This window comes from Pelodiscus sinensis, chromosome 2 (assembly GCF_052426305.1).
Source record: "Pelodiscus sinensis isolate ZL-2025 chromosome 2, ASM5242630v1, whole genome shotgun sequence".
NCBI classification, from domain to species: Eukaryota; Metazoa; Chordata; order Testudines; family Trionychidae; genus Pelodiscus; species Pelodiscus sinensis.
In genome coordinates, this window is record NC_143053.1 from 220,788,381 (window position 1) to 220,807,907 (window position 19,527).

The following is a 19,527-nucleotide window of genomic DNA, read 5'->3' on the forward strand; positions in this document are numbered from 1 at the left end:
GTCCGAACTACCTAGTTCGAGCCCCGTGTAGCCGCGCTGCACAGGGTTCGAAGCAGCGGGGATTTAAAAATGGCGGCTCCGCGCTTATGCTAATGAAGCCCGGGAAATTCAAATCCCGGGCTTCATTAGCAAGTGCGGTATGCATACATTACCCCGCTAGTTCGAACTAGCGGGGTAGTGTAGACATACCCAATCAGAGTTACAAGTCCTGGAAAATGAAACTTTATAGCTTGACAAAGTCTTATAGCGGATATTTTCCTCCCATTTTTCAGGAACTTGTTTAAAACCCTGGTCATGAATTGAATCCTGTCCCTCAAAGATTCTTAACTGATTTGACACTTCCATACTAAAATGATGGTGTCTGTGCATATGTTCAACAAGGAAACTGTTGTCCACTTGAAAGAACTATATTTACTCAGCAAGTCTTATCTCTGTGCAGCATCTGCGTTTCCATTACATCTTGCTTTTTGCTGCATTAGCTGAGGAGCAAAACACCTTCAAATGACTAGTCTTGGATCACACAATGAGTCAGGAGCTCAACAGGAGTAAAGCCTCCTCGCTTCTTTGCCAAATTCTGAGATTACACATCGGCTATGCTGTATTTTAAATCTGAATGTGTATTAGTAAGGGCCAGTTTTTCAGAGGTGGCCTCCAATATTTCTTCTAATCTTGTCCATCTATATGTGGAATACATTTTTATGTGCACCGAGGCAAGTGCACCACCAATAGATACAAAAAACCTAGAGGTGGGCAATCTGCTACACATCTGGGTGGCATTTGAATCTCTCCTGAGAATTTTCACACACAGGCCATGTCACAATTAGACTGCCGAATTCAATCTTCCGGAGTTTGATTTAGTGAGTCTAGTTAAAACTCGCTAAATCAAACTCAGAGGGTACCCCTGTTGGCAACTGGTACTCCTGCTTCTGTGAGGAGTAAGGGAAGCTGATGGGAGCATTTGCTCCTCTCGGCCTCCTGCTGTGGAGATGGTGTGGAAACTCGAAACAAGGTACATGGACTCCAGCTACGAAATTAAGAGCTGGAATTGCATATCTTGATTCAGTGTTCCCTTTTTGTGTAGACTTGGCCTCAGAAATTGGGTAACTGCACGCATAAGAGATAGTGAAGTGTACAATTACTTGATTTACAGGGCAAATTGGTGCACACACAATTTTGGAGATCATATTTTTGCATGTGTTGTCCCCTCCGCATTCATAGATGGGCAGTGAGCAGTAATGCCATTTCCTGCTACTGTATCTCAGATGCCAGCATTTAATTATTTAAATACGGTTGCAGGTGTTGGCACATCAGGCTCAGAAGAAAAAACTGCCAAAGCTGACATACTGGAGTCATCACACATAGTAAATTTCACCCTTCCCTTAGTTACAAGCTTTCCTTTTTTATTTGGGCAAAATCTTAGATTAAACTGAATAAAGGGATTACACATCCTAATAATAAATTAATGTAAAAAATGTGCAATTAATGTGTATAAGAAAGAAGTAATGAATTGTTATTTCCCTGAGCACTGTCTAATGAGACAAGTGATAATGTATCTTCTGTTTTCTCTCAATGCTAAAGTAAACCAACACATTCCTTTACAAATATTTTCCCTTTTCTTCCTCCCATCAAGATTCAAATCTAAGTTATGAACTTGTTCCCTTTAGAGTCAGTTGCAAAATTCCAGTTGCCCCTGGAGTGCAATGCTCGGTGGCTCCAAATGCCTGTATATTTGTATCTCTTTGAGAAGAAGTTTTGACTCTGCCTTTACCCATCAGTTCACTGATTTTGATTTGTTGAATAGGTCCCCACTATATCCAGGCCCCAGGATAAAGTAGCATTCCAACAGATGCAGACTTAGTTGAATCTTGTGATTGATTTCTTCAGGGTGAAGGCTCTAAGTACAGGGATCAGGCAATAGCCTTCAGGTCAGCTGAACCTTAGACCAAAGATTAACACAAGCAGCTCAGTTTGGAGAGAGAACTGTAGGAGACCCTGGACTAAGGAAAGGACCTGGGAAGGGCCCAGGCCATGGAACCCAATTTATCTGTTTGACTGTGTTGTGCTGCTTTGCCTTTGAGAAAAACACCCACTCTGCATAAAGGGATTGAAATGCTGTAGCTTTGGGGAGCTTTAGTTGCCACATGGTGAGTTGTCTCTCCAGTTTCTAACATGGTTTAAAATTAATTCACCAAAGTTGTCATGGAGATGTAGAAGTATCTCATATCAAAGGAGAGGTGCTCAGTTTGAAACAAAGGAATATTAGGTTTGTTCAGACCATCCCACTTCCAGGCCTACTATTCTTCTGGGACTGTTGCCACCAGTGCCAACTGTAAGGATGAAACCTTTTGCCCAATTCTTGTTGATGGGTGATACTCCTCATAGAACAGCTTTTTCATGGCCTTCATAACCCTTCCCTCTCATTTACATTTTTCTGCAGGCTTTCTGGCTGTTCCTTCTGCCTGGTCTCAGGACACAAACCAACCAGAACTTTCCCCGGGGGGTAAGAAGATCCGATGGCACCAGACACTGAAGTCAAAGAGGGACAAAGAGTTCCACAAGCACTGGCACAATAGAGTTGCTCTGTTCTCATGTGTATGTTGCCCTCTCTCTAGTAGAGAAGAGGGTTTGCTGTGTGAGCTGGATATTCCCAACAAACAGCCAAATACAGAGATCAAAGTGGATCTAAGCATCCATAGAGGTGAATCTGGCTCCTTGTCAGATGGCTTTTGATCACCTGTTTGCCTAGTGGGGCTGCTGACGGAGCCCACATTCAACCAGGCCTTCATTCAGTCTGTTCCCCACCCACAAAGCAACTGTGTTCCTGCCAAGGAGTCTCTCTCATCCACTGACTCAGCACCCTTCTTTTGCCCAGTTTTAAAGGATGTATTTGCAAAGGTTCCCCCTTCCTCCCTGCAAAAGGAAATCCTTTGTCTCCTTGCTCTTCTAATGGAATCCTGAGAAGTATGTGTGTGAGCCAAAGAGCTAGGAATTCTTCTCCACTAGATTTCTCAGGAAGACTGATGCTTCCTGCATTTTAAAAAGCCCTTAAGTCACAAACTCTCACAAGAGGGGAAAAAAACAATAAACTGATACAGGAATCGTTTGTTAAATGAGAGGAAAAAGCCTGCTAAATCTTCCTTTTCCTGCCAGACCTTCAGAGCATGACAGTCAGTCATTGAATGCCAAAGATTCAGTGAGAAATGTACTGTATATACATATAAACAAACTACTTACTTCTAGCAGAAAGCCAAGAATCGTGCATGACAGAATCCAGAATAAGTATTAGTCAGTGGCTGCATCTGCTGAAAGTTTGGCTCTTCCCCTAGATTCTGTCATTTCGCCTAAGGCCAGGAAAACTGAGGTGGTGTTTATCAATGTGAAGCTCACTGGCCGGTCTGACAAGTAATGTGTTTATTCTACATGCATGTCCAGAACAGCTAAGCAGTGGTTTACAGACACTGAAGTAGCACATGTGTCATATTCCATAAAAACACAAGAAGAGTAAATGCTTCTTTGCTATACATTTTTAAGTAGCGATATACCCATCTCATAAAACTGGAAGGGACCTTGGGTCCAGTCCCCTGCCTTTGCAGCAGGACCAAGTATCATCCCTGACAGATTTGCCTCAGATCCCTAAAGGGCCCCCTTAGGGATTGAACTCACAAATCCTGGGTGTAGCAGGCCAATGCCCAAACTACTGAGCTAGCCCTCCCCCTAAGTAAAGATTGTTTTACTTAAATTATCTGTTAACATCACAAGTGCTTCAACCAGACCCATCTAGCTTCCATCTTACACTGTCAGGTGGATCACTTACCCTCAAAAGTAAGATAATAGCTCTCCCTTTGAAAGGATCCTGAGCGTTTGGAGAGTTGCTGGATTCAACCTCAGAAGGCATCCAGGAAAACAAAACCTCTCATCTGCTGCTTATTGGACCAATTGAGCCAGACTATCAAGCGCCCTGGACCCATTATTTCACTCTGTGGTCCCTTAAGTACAGATATTTGAAACCAGAATTCCACCCTTGTTCCTTTCAAAGACTGGAACAGAAATCCAAGCCCTGGAAATCAGCACAACTACTCACCACAGTATCTGCAGGATTGCACCCTGAGACAAAACAGCAGCCATTGTAATTGATAGATGAGGCAATTACTATGAGAAGCTTTGCCTGAGAAGTATGTAAGAGAAGCTAAACGCCAAAGACACCCTGCAGTCAAATGGCAGCCAGGCCACAGAATATCAATCTTCTTACCAGCTAATTGTTTTCTGTGATTGGTTCTAGCTCTGTTCAAGGTTAGCAGGAAATTGGTCCACTATATTAAGAAGGATGCTTGCAGGATAAAGGAAAGTTGTGGCAAGACCCTATAAATCTGTTCGTGAGGCTACTAGTTTAGCCAAGAGTTACCAGGATCAGGCCTTCACTCCATATTCTTTTGGCTTCAGAGTTTTTAAAGAGGAACATGGCCCTGTGAGGTGTGAAAATCCCCATCTGAAATTTCCTGCCACCTGCCTGAAAGAAAACAGAAAGAAAATGAACTCCTGCAGTCTGTGTAGTTGGAATAGATTCAGAGGACTTATTGGCAAGATAGACATTTGGGTTTTTTTTCTTCTGCAGCTTATTGTGCCTACTCTGGCAGGGAATGCTGTGGTAACCAGGAGTGTAAAAAGATGGTCAGATGTTGTCTAATAATTTTTTAAAAAGCTTTTTGCAAGAAGTACAGAGAAATTAGTCAAAAATGGAATTAAGAGAAAGCATAAGAAAACAGCTCACATACAAGCAAAGGAGAAAAACATTGATGTTAGAAAAGAAGGGGGGAAACAAAGAAGGGGAAGATGGCATGAAAAAAATACTTGAACCCAAAAACGGAAATATCTGAAAATATTCTTGGACACTTAATATAAGAAAAGCTGTGTAACTATCTTTGGGTAACATAGTTTCAAAATATTCTATTTAGGATAGCTCCTCAGAGGAATAAATCATCATAGTTCACCTGACTTAACATCAACTGAGAATCTGGTTCAGAGATTTCAGAATACATTGCATCTAAGGCTGCCAATTGTATATAAAACCTTTTTTACGGGCATGTGGCAAATAGCCAAAACAAAGCAACAGTGTCAACTCACAGTGTGGTTGGAGAAGAACAGAACTTACCCCACCATTCTTTTTTTAATAAACAGAGAAGAAAACTGCTTGCTTCCAGGTCCCGGTCACTTTCATTCCTCTATCAACACCAATGGAAGTGGAGTAAAAATGCTCATATTTCCCGGAAGGATTGCTATGAAGGGGACACCTGCAGAATAGGGAGCATGGGGAATGAAATTAAGCTGCAAGATACTCAATCACGTGGTCAGAACAGCACACAGGGTTTAATAAAAATCCACTTATTCAACTTAACTTGCAATCAGGTCTACACTTTTCAAGTGAAACTGTTGTATTCTGTAGTTGGGCCAGCTAATCAGATCTGCTCCTGGAGTGTATCACTAAAGGCATGTTTTCCAACCCTGCGTTCATTCGCATATTTTCTCTGAACTTTCTGCAATTTACCCACATCCTTCTTGAAATGTTGATACCAGAACTGTACATAATATTCTACTAGAATTATCACCAGTTACAGCTACTTGACAGTCCCCTGTTTATAAATCCAAGGATCACATTTGCTCTTTTGGCAATAGTGTCATACTAGGCATTCATGTTCAGCTCATTATCCTGGGAATCAATGACTCTGAAAAAAGATGAAGAGCATTCTCTATTACATTTTTTGTTCCTAGATGTACATCTGTACATGTGGCTGTATTAAAACACATATTGTTTGCTTACCCTCAACTTACCAAGTGATCCACACAACTCTGAATCAGGGACTTGCCTGTTTCATTATTTACCACTCTTCCAGTTTGTGCGTCATCTGTAAACTTTATTAGTGATGAATTTATGTTTTCTTCCAGATCACTAATAAAAACATTAAATGGTTTAAGAACAAGAATCTATCTCTGCAGGTCCCTGCTACAAATACACCAACCAATATGATTCCCATTTTAAAAGTATGTTTTGAGTCCTTTTGGCTGGTTTTTAATCCATTTAATCGGTGCCATGTTGATTTTGTATTGTTGTAGTTTCTTAATCAAAATGTCATGTGGTACAAAGTCAAACACTTTCTAGAAGTCTAAGGAAATGTTATCAGCTCCATCAGCCAAACTTACCTCTTTTTTAAAAAGCTATCAAGTTAGTTTGACAAGCTCTGTCTTCCATAAGCCCATGCTGACTGGCATTTATTTGTTATCCTCCTTTATTTCTTTAGTAATCAAGTTCTATATTAGCCATTGCTCAGGATCAATGTCAGGCTGATACCCCTATCCCGGTCAGCCCTGTCACAGTTCAGGGCAACTCCACCTATACTGGCCTTCGGAGTTCCAGCAAGGACTCTCATTCTCGGCTCCAAGCTCCTCAGCCACCACCTGTCTGGAATGAAGTTAGACATGTCTTTCTCCCCTGACCATGGTATTTCCAGGCTGCAATATCCACAGTAAAGACAGTCTGTCTTAACAGTCCTCAGTTAAGTTATCGCACAGCTCTTCCTAAGTGAGCACATTTATTCTTAAGATAAAAACATTACAGAGAAAACCTGTTTAAAATTACACAAAAGACCCTACATGCATGCTCATAAAATTACCAGATTACCAGAAATCACCTCTAATTTCAATAAGGGCTCTGCCTGGGGATCAGCCTTTCAAACCCCACACAGAGTTTATTCCTGTGATCACAAGTTCAACGCAGACTTTAAGGTCAGAAAGGATCATCATGATCATCTAGTCTGATCTCCTGCACATTACAGGCCACGAAACCTCACCTACTGTAATAGGCCTTTAATTTTTGGCTGTCACTGATGTCTTCAAATCATAGATTAAAGCAGAGGAAGGCAAAATACAGCCCACAGGCTGGATTCAGCTCATGATACATCCACATCCAGCTTGCCACAATCCTCTGGGCTGCCAATGTCTTGTAGCCCAATGAGACCCTCGGGCAGGATCCTTGCCCACTGTGGTCCCACATGTCGGTCAAAGCAGCCAATTGCTGGGGTCAGTGAGTACATCTGTATTGGAAATACGTAGCCTGATGTATCTTCAGCTTCCACCCAGAGTCAGAACTCAGGCCTGATGATACCTTATTGGGTCACAGTCTTTCCAAGCTTTCCCTAAAGATTGAGCCCCCCGTGGACTAAACATCCTGTCCATCTGGTGGCTCAGAAAGAAGGCTCAGTATCAGTTAACTCAATTATTTATAAACCCTTCCTTCATTAGTTAGTCCTTGGAGAATCCAGTTTGAACCAATATATGCAAACAAGTAGTGGTAGCTCTCTGCAGGTGTTACAACCTCAGGCTATGTCTACACTGGTAGCTTCTTGCGCAAGAACAGTCATTCTTGCGCAAAAACTTGCCTGCTGTCTACACTGCACGAGCGTTCTTGCTCAAGTAAATTTACAGTATAGAATTGTAAAACAGGACTTCTTCCAGAAGAGTTATTCCTTTCCCCACGAGGAATAAGGAGCTCTTCCACAAAAGGGCAGTGTAGACAGGCAACATGAATTTCTTGCGCAAGAAGCCTCTATGGTTAAAATGGCTATTAGAGCTTTCTTACACAAGAGAGCGTCCACACTGCCATGGATGCTCTTGCACAAAAGCATATGGCAGTGTGGACACTCTCTTGCGGAAGATTTTTTGCACAAGAAATCTTCCACAAAAGAGTCCTTGCATAAGAAGCTACCAGTGTAGATGTTGCCTCAGTGATTTACCTAACTACCCAACCCAAACCCATCCACTGTTCTTAGTTTCTGTACTAAATTTATCATCTGTTTTTTTCCCCAGGAGCAGAACCAAAATATTAATTGAATATTTCTGCTTTTTCTGCATTATTATTGACAATTCTACCATTTCCATCTAGTAATAGATCAAAACCATTAGCTGGTGATCAAAGAAAATTATTTCACTACAAAGGACAGGAAGAAGAGATCCAGTAGACAAGGCTAGAGATGATTAAGGCATGGAAAAGACCTTTGCTCTAATTTACATGCTGCCTGCATCCTGAATCTGAATCCCACTAGAATTTGGGGAAGTTCAAATCCACATCTGAACTTCATGGCTAGCTCCTACTTCTGTGAAGATTGAAACAGAATCCTAGAGCCAAACCCATCCAAATGTAGAAGTCTATATTCAAATCCTTATTTCTGTACTTCATGTATCAGTGTGGACAGAGTATAACTTAAAGCACTGATCTTTGGCATTTTGCATTCCTAATGAAGAAGCCATGTTCTACTTCAAAAAGGCTTACTGATTCTATTTTCACTGCTACACACTCCAAAGTAGGCACCTGGTGCATATCATGTTGCTCACTTGGCATTCCCTCAGAGTATCCAAAGATCCACAGAGATTACTTTCTTTTAGCACAAAAGATAGCCTAGCAAAAATCCCTAAAGACAATCAAGAGAAAGAAATCATTCCTTCATTCTCATTGAAAGTCTACCCCTCTCTAAATCCAGAGGATGACTGATAGACCTGCATGACAGTAAAGATGTGGGCTAGCAGTCAGATTGCATCTCATGGGGACTTCATGCAATCAGCTGTGCATGGAAAGATGGTCCCTTACAGGACTTTAATGAGCTTAACAAGAATCTCACTGAACCTAAACACAGAGCGATTTCACAATTAGACGCTGGAAATGTCAGTTCCCTTATATTTTGTCATCTTTTACTTTGAATTCTAATAGGTCCTTCTAATCCTCCTTAAATAGTTTTGCTTTAGAGTATTTGCAGTAATTTCAGAGCAGGTGGAATAATTCGTTGGCAGGCAATACTGTCATTTCATAATTTCTTATAAAATCATAATACATTAATTTACTGTAATTATGGAACTAATTGGTAATTCCACAACCATCTGCTATATCTTGGCATTAATTAGTGTTCTTGCTGTATTTACTGTACAGCATTTCTTTCAAAATAAAGAGCTAGGGTGAAACTTTCCATTCAAATCCACAGAAAAATCCCACTCAAACCAAACAGAAAGAAAAGATCTCAAGCTGAAAATATTATACTTTTTCAGTTTCAGCAAACTTAAAGGTCCACTTGTATTCTCACAAAAAGCAATGGAAGTTTTGCTATTGACTTTGAAGAGAGGAGAACTAGATTCCCATCAGTTTCCTAATCCGATCAGGTAAGAGTTATGCAAAACTTTTTGTTCACTCACTATTCAAAGGACATGACCCCAAGATTTATCATCAATAGGATAAATCAGAGCTTTCTGGGTTATGTTTTACCAAAGTTGTCTTGGTAAATAGCCTCTTAAACAGATTATCACTCAACCACAAGTCCTTCACAACACTACAAACATACAAATGTGTGTTTGTTTATTAGAACAGTAGATAAAATCCCAATTTCTAACCAGGGACACTTTTGAGATCAGCCTGACTGCCAAATAAAGCCCAAATCAGATTAACGGCTTTCATTTTGCATCACTTTATTCTGGAAGGCATTATATGAAACTACATTTACTTCTATCCTACCCTACCACAATCAGCATACCTTTGACTGCAAAAGCAGTACCAGAGAATCATTCTACAAGCAGTCAGTGGCCATGTCTACACTGCAGATAAGTTTGAAGCAGCTGCAGTCTATCTTCCATGTTTTGAATTAGCGGGTCTAGTGAAGACATGCTAATTTGAAAGGAGTGGGGCGCTCCCGTCGATGCCAGTAGTCCTGATGCTAAGAGGCATAAGGGAGGTTGATAGGAGAATGTGCCCCCTTGGACTTCCCTCAGTGTGGATGGCACCAAAATTCAAGTTAAGATACTTCGACTTAAGCTACACAATTAACCTAGCTGAAATTGCGTATTTTAATTTGAACTTATCTCCTAGTATAGACCAGGCCCATCAGAAGACAACAGAACAGGAATACTGCACTTCCTTCCCTTAGCCTCAGTTTATCTTAGAAATGTGGTCCCAATAAGCCTGTCCAGAAAACAAGAAATCTGTTATGAAACCAGTTTAATGACTTGACATTTGGTTTCATGCTGCATTGGAACAAAACTGAGACCTTTTACATAAGAACATAAGAACGGCCGTGCTGGGTCAGACCAAAGGTCCTTCTAACCCAGTATCCTGTCTACCGACAGTGGCCAGCATCAGGTGCCCCAGAGAGGGTGGACCAAAGACAATGATCAAGTGATTTGTCTCCTGCTGTCTCTCTCCAGCCTCTGACAAACAGAGGCCAAGAACACCATTTTATCCCCTGGCTAACTGCCTTTTGAAAATGTCAGTGAAAAAAAGCTAAACCCAGCTGCCAATAACCCAGGGACAAGAGCACTTATTTGGCCCATGAGAGCAGCTAAACTCAACAGCCTGCTCTGAATCAAAGTCTCTTTCTCTAAATACCATCATGGCAGTGGGAAACCATTGAAACAGAGACATTTCCACAAGAAGTTTTGGTTTTAACGAATCAGCATTTTTGGATGGAAAAAATGCTTTGTTGAATTCACAGCCAGCTCTAGTTCCAAGTTCTAGCAGCCACGAGAGCAGAAGTTCCTAAAATGCCTCCCCTAACTTGGGTCCCCACATTACAGCATAATGCAGTAGTGCTATGTCATTAATTAGCCCAAATGATTTACAAAACTATTTTGGATAAAGTTAATTTAGTGCTTATGACAAGCATCTTGGGAGATCAATTTGTCTATTCATCTGCAGAACGCACATAATGTTCACTAGCCTGGGAGAATTAAAATTTCTATTTTAGGGTTTTGTCACAGCACCCACCACTGTAGCATAGTATGCAAGCACTTCTCAGATACTAAGAGAAGCAACCTCTAAAATCACAATGGCGATTTTCCATGGCAATGCTTTTTGCTGTGTAAAATGTCAGATGTGTGCATGCATTAATCAAGTACCTAACTGCCCAATTCAGGAACACAGATACCTAACTACAGTGTGCAAATGCAGGGTTTGGTTAGGCAAACAAAGCCCTGAAAGGAGCTGTATGAGAGCACAAGCGAGGTTCTTCAAATATGCGGCCATTACAAGAGACAGACACATGCCGGGTGACATTTTGTGCTGTGCGACACAAGTAGCAATGAAATAAAGTGCATGATATATAAGCGAGGGCCACACAAGCTCAGCCAGGAGAAATATACCACAAACACAGTAACCCATTAGAAGCGCAATTCACTTACATTGGAGTGGGTATAATAGAGGTTGGTTGGCACTATGCAGTTAGATACCTGTGTGCACAGTGGGCATAAGGCACTAACATTCTGATTTGGGAACATTTAATAGCCACTTAGCAGAGAAGTATATGAAATAAAGGAGTGCAGGGGAAGGGGTGTTTGTGCCTGTATCTATACATAGGCATCCTCTCACCCTTTCTGACAGGAAAGAAGGGGATGGCTGCCACTGTGGCACTATGACTCCCACCTTGCAGACAGCCCTATTGGAATGGGGACCTCTGAAAATGGACAGGCAGGATTAATTCTGCATACTTGATTGCTTCAGGTATGTGTTCTTTGGAGGCAGGGGAATCCAGCCCATGGCTGCACTGGTGTAGCACCTTCCAACCATTGCTGCTGTTGGGCCACCCTTCAAGGGCAGACCACCACCTAAAAACTGTGTGTATATGGGAGCAGAAGAAGGGTAGGCATCTGGTGCCATTGGCCTCACCACAGCTGCTGACGTGGCATGGTATGGTATGGGGAACCCTTGCAGGGAATGGGCCTGCAGATCTGAGCTGGTGCAGAAGTGTGTGTGGTAAGGATAAAGGAGCCTCTAAAACTAGAACTCCAGGCCTCATTCCCAGTGCTGCCACCAAATTATCATGAGTCTTGCTATATTTGATCTTTTCTCATAAAGGCTCAACGCCTGGAGTCAGGTGATTCTGTGAGAGTGTCAGCTTTCATCTACTAAATAAATAAACAAACAAACTGCAAAGTCAGTTTTCAGCCCTCATAATGGATGAGAAAAGCCTGAAGACAGGATATGAAGGCACCTGAAAGCTCAGAAATGCACAGGTAAATGAAAATAACCCCAAATGTATTTTTAAAAATTCTCATGTTTCAGGGTTAATCCAGAGTCAGGATTAACTTTTATGTGGTGCCCTCCTGCACTGTGGCCCCTTTAGGGGGAGGGGAAGAGAACGCCAGAGACAGGAGCAGGAAGAAGCTCTGGCAGTGTAGCTCTATTGGATCAATATCACCAGGAAGTGCAGTAGACTTAGGGTGTGTCTACGCTGCACCGTTATTTTGGAATAACTAGAGTTATTCCGAAATAACAATGCGAGCGTCTACACAGCAATTCTGTTATTTCAAAATAATATCGAAATAACAGGTGGCTTATTTCAACTTCTGTAAACCTCATTCCATGAGGAATAATGCCTCTTCTGAAATAGCTATTTTGGAATAGCTGCAGTGTGGGTGCTCCGCTGCTGCTATTTTGAATAGCTCCTCACCAAAGCCAGCGTAAGTAATTTCTCTCCAGTGCTTCCTGGTGCTCTAAACCGAGATAGTGCATCCACTTTAGGGGAGCCTGCCTCAGACTAATTTTGAGGATTCCCTGTAGTGTGGACACACTATTTCAAAATAAACTATTTTGGAATATATCATCCGGAATAGCTTATTCTGAAATAAGCGTGCAGTTTAGATGTATCCTTAGATGCTGCACTAGAAGCCCCTGAAAATCCACCCAGCCTGTGGGTAGATCTCTTTAGCTTCAATGGGGAGCAAATCCTCCATCTCTTTTTGATTACTGAATGATTTGGTGGAAGGGTACTTCACCAGCCATTCCTCTCCATTCCCACATAGACTGAGGGTATGTCTAGACTGCATCCCTCTGTTGGCAGAGGGATGCAGATTAGGCAGGTCGACATTGCAAATGAGGCAGGGATTTAAATATCCCGTGTCTAATTTGCATAAAAATGGCTGCCGCATTTTGCCGACTAAGCATTTTGTTGGCAAAAAGCAGCAGTCTAGAGGGGGATCTGTCGAGAAAGAAAGCCTTTTTCGACAGATCCTGTAAACCTCCTTGCAAGAGGCATAACGGATCTGTCAAAAAAGGCTTCCTTTCTCGACAGATCCCCCCTTAGACTGCCGCTTTATGCCGACAAAATGCTGAGTCGGCAAAACACGGTGGCCATTTTTATGCAAATTAGGCACGGGATATTTAAATCCCTGCCTTGTTTGCAATGTCGACCTGCCTAATCTGCATCCCTCTGTCGGCAGAGGGATGCAGTCTAGACATACCCGAAGAGTTTTCACTAAAGGGTGATTCTTAGGAACAGTACTTTTGGAAGTGATTAATGGCACACCAGATACTGCTGTACAGTCTGCAGTAGTTTGAAATGCCTTATATAGTAGAATCACTTGCAGGGCTGTGAACTCTCTCATGGCTAGGTCACTCCAGAGGCTATCACCTCTAACCAGATAAACGACCTTTACATGAACATCCATTTGTACTGTACGTGAAATGTCACAGTTGTTGAGACAATCAGGAAATAATATCATTTCTCCTACTTTTTTAATATCTTCAAGACTGGGCACAAGAGAAGCCTGCATATATTTGGGGACAGAGTTATCATGCAGCCAAAGTCAAAAGTGGTGTGTTAATTAATATTCTGAGCAATACACCTAATACTGATCTCCAGTCTTCCTGCATTCGTGCATATTGCTCTCTGTGGGATTAGATCAAATCAGCCTCCCTGAAGACCATGCAGTGGGCCGTCTCTAATATCAACCACTTCAGGGCTTGTACATCAGGTTATTACTGAAGACTAACAATGAACAGAGTTCAAGCTGCAACTGCCCTTTTGGTTAGGGTTGCTTCATTCTTGCTAACTAATCAAACTGATATCTCAATCATGGCAGATTAATGTCACTTTGTTTACATCCCTGAGAAAAACAAAACAAAAGTGTTTCTTTCTTCCTAAAGGCCACTATGCAGTAAGTGACCAAGATTAAATTATTATGCAGTCAGTCCATCTGTCCATCTATTCAGTGCCCTGTCAGTCAGAAACTGCATTTCCCTCCTTTTTCCTTCAGCAAGTCGTATTCTATATTGGCAAGTGTAGTGAAAGCAGCATTATGATGCTCGGTAATATTCTAAATACCATCAAGCCTATATAACGGACAATGAGTGATAAATAATTTACATTTATCAGAACTACTCAATCTTATTCCAGGTTCAGCAATTGCATGTCCCTCCTTCACTCCACAGTCATGCTAGAGAAAGAGACCAGAATATCAATGATTTTGTGGTTAGATGTATTGAACTGCTGTGCAGAGCAATGAACTTACCATTCTTTTTCCTTCAACCCTTTGAAAGGTGATGGACCTGGTGTGATGCCAGCGCCTGCAAAAAAGCAAAATGGGACCCATTCCAATTTGATTTTGGAGACACAACAATAAATCAAAGACACTCTCTCACTGGGGAATGTTTACATACTCACCTCCCTTCTGACCCTACAACCAAAGTTTTATCCTGTTTTAGATTATTGGAGATATAAGAAACTGCTCTCATTGTCTCCGTTTTCCTGTCCTGTTGTTAGTGTATATATGTATCTGCTATGTGTCTGTCTGTAGATAACTAGTTACATGCGCACGCACACACACACACACACATCCCCCTCTATCAGCAAAACTGGAGCCTCTACCAGCATTGCAGAGAACTGCAAAAAGTATAGGTGTAGGTTAAAGGAGGAGTGTGACACCAGTTTGTTAACACTAAGCAGAGCATCTTTTAACACCACCAGGCTGCAACAAGAGCAGTAAGAAGTGAAACAAAATTATTTTCACTTTAGTTTCAGCTTTGAGCAACCTAATGTGGCAAAATGTCTTTCCACCTTACTTTCTTATTCTGAGCGGTAGGGATGATCTTTAGCACATTGCTTCTAATCTCAACTTTAAAAAAAAAGAAGATTGAAGAAGCACGTGCCTCCAGCACTATCCATAAATGAAAAAGTCTAAGTGCTAATGCTGTCTTCGTAGTTCCTGGCCTTCTGACCTATGCTAATTAATTACTAAACTTTGGAGTGCTCATATGACATTTTTGTGTGGTCATGGTGATTCTCTTCAAGCAAAGCAATCACCAGAAATCCTTTTGTAATTCAGATATAGAGGGTGACATTTAATGTAAGTGGTTAATCATTATTAATTGCTTTGATATTCATGGTAATTATCATAATGAATTCATTTGAATGTACAGTGTAATTTAACAGCAGATAGCTGTATAAGCAGACTTGGGTGAAGAAGCAGACTGAAGTTTCCAAGTTAAGAATACATGTACACGTAAGTGTGTTTACTATTTATTAATTATTATTATTACCATAGGATCTAGGAGTTCTACTCACAGACCAGGACTCCTTTCAACTAGGCACTGTACAAATGCAGAACAAACAAATAATGTGTCCCTAGCTTCATACATAAGAGTTGATTTAATAATTCCAACTATTTTTATAGGAAAATTAAAAATAAAAAAACCTTTCCCTGCAGCTTAAAAGATTTTCAAGAACCAAAACAAAGTTAGTGAAAACTAATCATTTTTACTAAAGATTTTCCAGTTTAACATCAGGGTAATTAAAAACAGAAAATTCTACCAAAATAAAAAGTTTTGAGCTAAATTGAAAAAAACATGTTTTGAATTAAATGAATTTTTAGAATCCGGGACTTTTGATGCCAATGAATGAATACCGGGCTTTACTATTTGAACTAATAAAAAGTATCTATTAGCAGGCCTGTCAGTCATAGGATGGCTCGATAACTTTGTTGCAGGCTAGCCAGTGACATAATCACAAATTGCAACAGCAGTGAATTCCACCCAGCCTATGGCAAGTGCTGCGTGAAACTAGGTAACATATTACCAGGTTTATATACCCCCATGCAGGTAATATGCCTTGTTTTCAGAAGAAGAGACATTTAGCATCACATCATTTCATTTCCTTGGTGATGTTCTCCCACCTCCTCTGCTCCCCCCCCACAACACACATAATCTTTTCTCCCATTACCCCAACTCTCCATCCACTCAGCACATAGGACTCCATATTACAGCTATCCAAGGAGGCCTAGACTAGGGATGTAAAGGGTTGAACGGATAACCGGTTACCTGGGAAACATATCCCTTACTGTCATGCTTCCTGGGGTAACTGGTTAACCAGAGGTGGGCTGTGCTAACCCAACTGGACCCACCACAGCACACCCTGCCACAGGTCGGGGGCGGGGGAGGCACTCCAGCCCAGCTGCGCTAGAGCAGTCCTCCAGTGTGGGATCACTTTTGACTGGATAAACAGTTTAACCAGTGAACTTTGTATCCAGGATTTTATAGCCTTAGTCTAGACTCACTTTTCATATTAGACAGGAGGCTCTGCGATTGAGCAACACTATGCCAGCCCATGGAGTTCAACTGCTCATCAGCTTTCAAGGCTCCAAGTGGGATGCTCTGATAGCAGACACCACAGAAGAAGGAGGAAAAGACGCTAGGCAAAGTGATATAAAATAGTTGTTTTACTAAAGAAACCCATCTTGTCGGTGGGGAAGGATAATTAATTTTCTTTTAAAGATGTGCTTCTTGAGCAGAGATGAGTTTTACAAACCTTACTACAGTCGTAGCATGATGCTAGAGCAATGAACCATAACAAATCGGAAGTTACAAATAAATGTTTCTGAGAGATAATACAGCTATTTGTATGTCAATTTACGATCCCATTTCAGAACGTAAGTTTATATACTTCCAAGCTGAAGACATGTAACAGTGAACATATGGGATGTCTATGCCTATACTACACCTGCCCTGCAGATAATTCTCTGCTTTTGTGCTACCCATCTAATCACCTATTCCACATACAGTTTGAAAAACTGTTCTAAGGCATTTCTCTGTCAGATTAAAAAGTGTGCATTCAACAACAAACAGCACAATATTTTCAGCTTTGGTAGTTTAGGTGGAAATGATCCTGGGATGCTTTGTTTCTTGATTCTTATAGAATTGCTGAGAATTTATTTTGCTGCAACAATTAAAAAAACCTTCCATCATGTAAGAGTTATTTAAAAACTGCCACAAATATTTAGGAATCCAAAATATGGATTATTTTCTTTTTTAAAAAGCCAGAAGAATTTGTTGTGAGGGTTTAGGGTGTTCCAGAGTTTATACCCATTCACACAAGCTGAGGATCTGGCAATTATAGTTCAGTTTCCTCCCTGGAACAAGCAAGATGTTGCTGGATTAAGAGGAAGCATGGGGCTATTGAAAAAGCATATCCCAAGAATGTCAGAGATCTGGGGAAACAGAGAGGAGTCTTGTGGCACTTTAGGACACATCTACACTAGGAAATTATTTTGAAATAACTTATTTCAAAATAACATCTTCCAAAATAACTATTGTGAAATAGTGTATCTACACTACAGGAAAGCCTCAAAATTAGTTTGAGGCAGGGTCCCTGAGAGTGCGTCTACACTGCACCTGTAACTCGAAATAAACTGCACTATTTGAGCTATGCAAATTGCATAGCTTATTTTGAGTCAATTTCTAAATAGCTTATTTCATAGACAGAGCAAATATTCAAAATAACACACAATTCCAAAATGTCCCTTACTCCTCATGGAATGACATTTTTAGGGACGTCGCAGTAGTGAGCCTGTTATAGTTTGAAATAATGTGCTTGCTGTTAAGATGTGAGATAGCTATTTCGAGATACCTCCAGGATCCCAAAATAACACTGCTGTGTGGACGGAGTCTAAATGTGGAGTGTTACCTCAACTTAGAGCCCCCAGGAAGCACTGGGGAATAATTACTTTGAATGACTCTGGGTAGTAGTTATTTCAAAATAGCAAAGTGGAGCGTCCACACTACTGCTATTTCAAAATAACTATTTCAAAATCAGCATTATTCCTTGTGGAAAGTAGGAGTTATTATTTCAAAATAAGCAGCCTCTTATTTTGAAATAATGGCCTTGGTAGTGTGGACTTTCTGATTGTTATTTCAAAATAAGGGGAGTTATCTCGAAACAACTCCCTAGTGTAGACCTAGTGTTACAGATTTATTAGGTCATGAGCTTCCATGGGTAAAACCCACTTCATCAGATGAATTGGTCTGGCAGTAATTTCTCTACATTAGAGGCCACATTTGAAAATGTAGGCCATAATCTCTGTTTCAGTTTCTTGATATGTGAAGTGGGAGGACTACCTCCACCTCATAGAAGTGTTACCATTACTAATGTTGGAAGAGCATTTTGAAATACTTGAACAGAAAGCCCCAGAGAGGAGCCATGTAAAAATATCTTTTAGAGATCTCTATATCTTTCCTAGGTAAAAAAAGGTCCAGGCACATGGTAAAGATGTTACTAATTAAAGATACTAATAGAAGTGTACCTAAATAAATGTCAAATTCAGTTATATCAAATGTTGTTAAAATTGCAAATGGCATAGACCCAGCTTTCATAGTTAGCAGCTTGCTTAATTGCATACCTTGTGCTATGATAATGCAGAACACATGTGAAAGAGAGTGCCCTTAGACATAAATTAAGGGTAGAGGAACATAGTATGAGTTCCTAATACACTAGACCTGCAATATTTAAATTCATTTTCTTATAAGTTTTTAAAATTAAATTTACTAAAATGCACCACGGGGACTGAAATCCATTTTGCAAAATTTGAACTTGCCAGACATGCGATTCCAATATAACAGTCTAGAAAAGCAGAATCTCACAAGGGTAATGCAATTGCCACATGACTGCACCAGATCCAGGTCAACAAGAGCACTATTACTGGGAGAAATTATAAAAGAGTATTGGTCACCTTACAAAGCTGTGGAAGTTTTTTAAACACAGGATGGCTTGACACTGAAAAATGATGCCACAGATTTATAGATAGTAGAGATGGCAGAGTCTTGCTGTGGGATTTAGTCTTGGTAAAGTTTAGGACTGTTACAACAAACTCTCTTTAAAAGTCACCTTCTATTTCTCAAAAAAAAAAGGCAAATGAGAATATAGGTGCCAACTCTGTCGTGCTCCAGGGCTCATGCACCCACAGGAAAAAAAAGGGAGTTCTCTGCGCCACGAGACACAGTGTTGATGTTAGCTTCATCCAGAAAGCAACAGTGAGTTGTAATGTCTTTATACTGGGACATTAGTGAAGACAGCTTGTGATTTTAATATACTGTAATTCATGATAATGTAATTATGTAGTGCATTACTATTTTAGCACTGATTACATTATTAAGATACCAATGGTAGACACGTAATTCAATGACTAAAATGTGAAAGTAGTGTATAAATATGCTGAAAATAACCTCCCCCAAAACTGACAGCACCCTCCTTGCAAACACACATGCCCCTTCAAAAGCACCCATTGGCAAAAACAAAAGTCAGTGCCTTAAGAGACGGTGCTTGCCTAAAGGAGTTTACCCTCTAATTCAGTGGTTTGCAAACGTTTTTTTCTCCTGACCCAATTGAAGAAAATTGTTGATGCCCGTAACTCAACATAATTTGACTAAAGTGTGGGCGCTGCAGTGGGGCTGAGGCT

General features: G+C 40.8%; 1 long non-coding RNA gene across 1 annotated transcript in view; it reads right to left on the bottom strand.

The window, feature by feature from the left end:
- Nucleotides 1–4,370: 4,370 nt before the first annotated feature.
- LOC112545193 (uncharacterized) overlaps nucleotides 4,371–19,527 on the bottom strand; it is a 31,896-nt gene continuing 16,739 nt past the window's right edge. Inside the window, exons 2-5 of the long non-coding RNA XR_012901109.2 lie at nucleotides 14,314–14,368; nucleotides 5,604–5,720; nucleotides 5,150–5,288; nucleotides 4,371–4,507 (exon numbers count right to left, since the gene is read on the bottom strand). This is a non-coding gene — a long non-coding RNA (uncharacterized LOC112545193). The remainder of the gene's footprint in view (nucleotides 4,508–5,149; nucleotides 5,289–5,603; nucleotides 5,721–14,313; nucleotides 14,369–19,527) is intronic.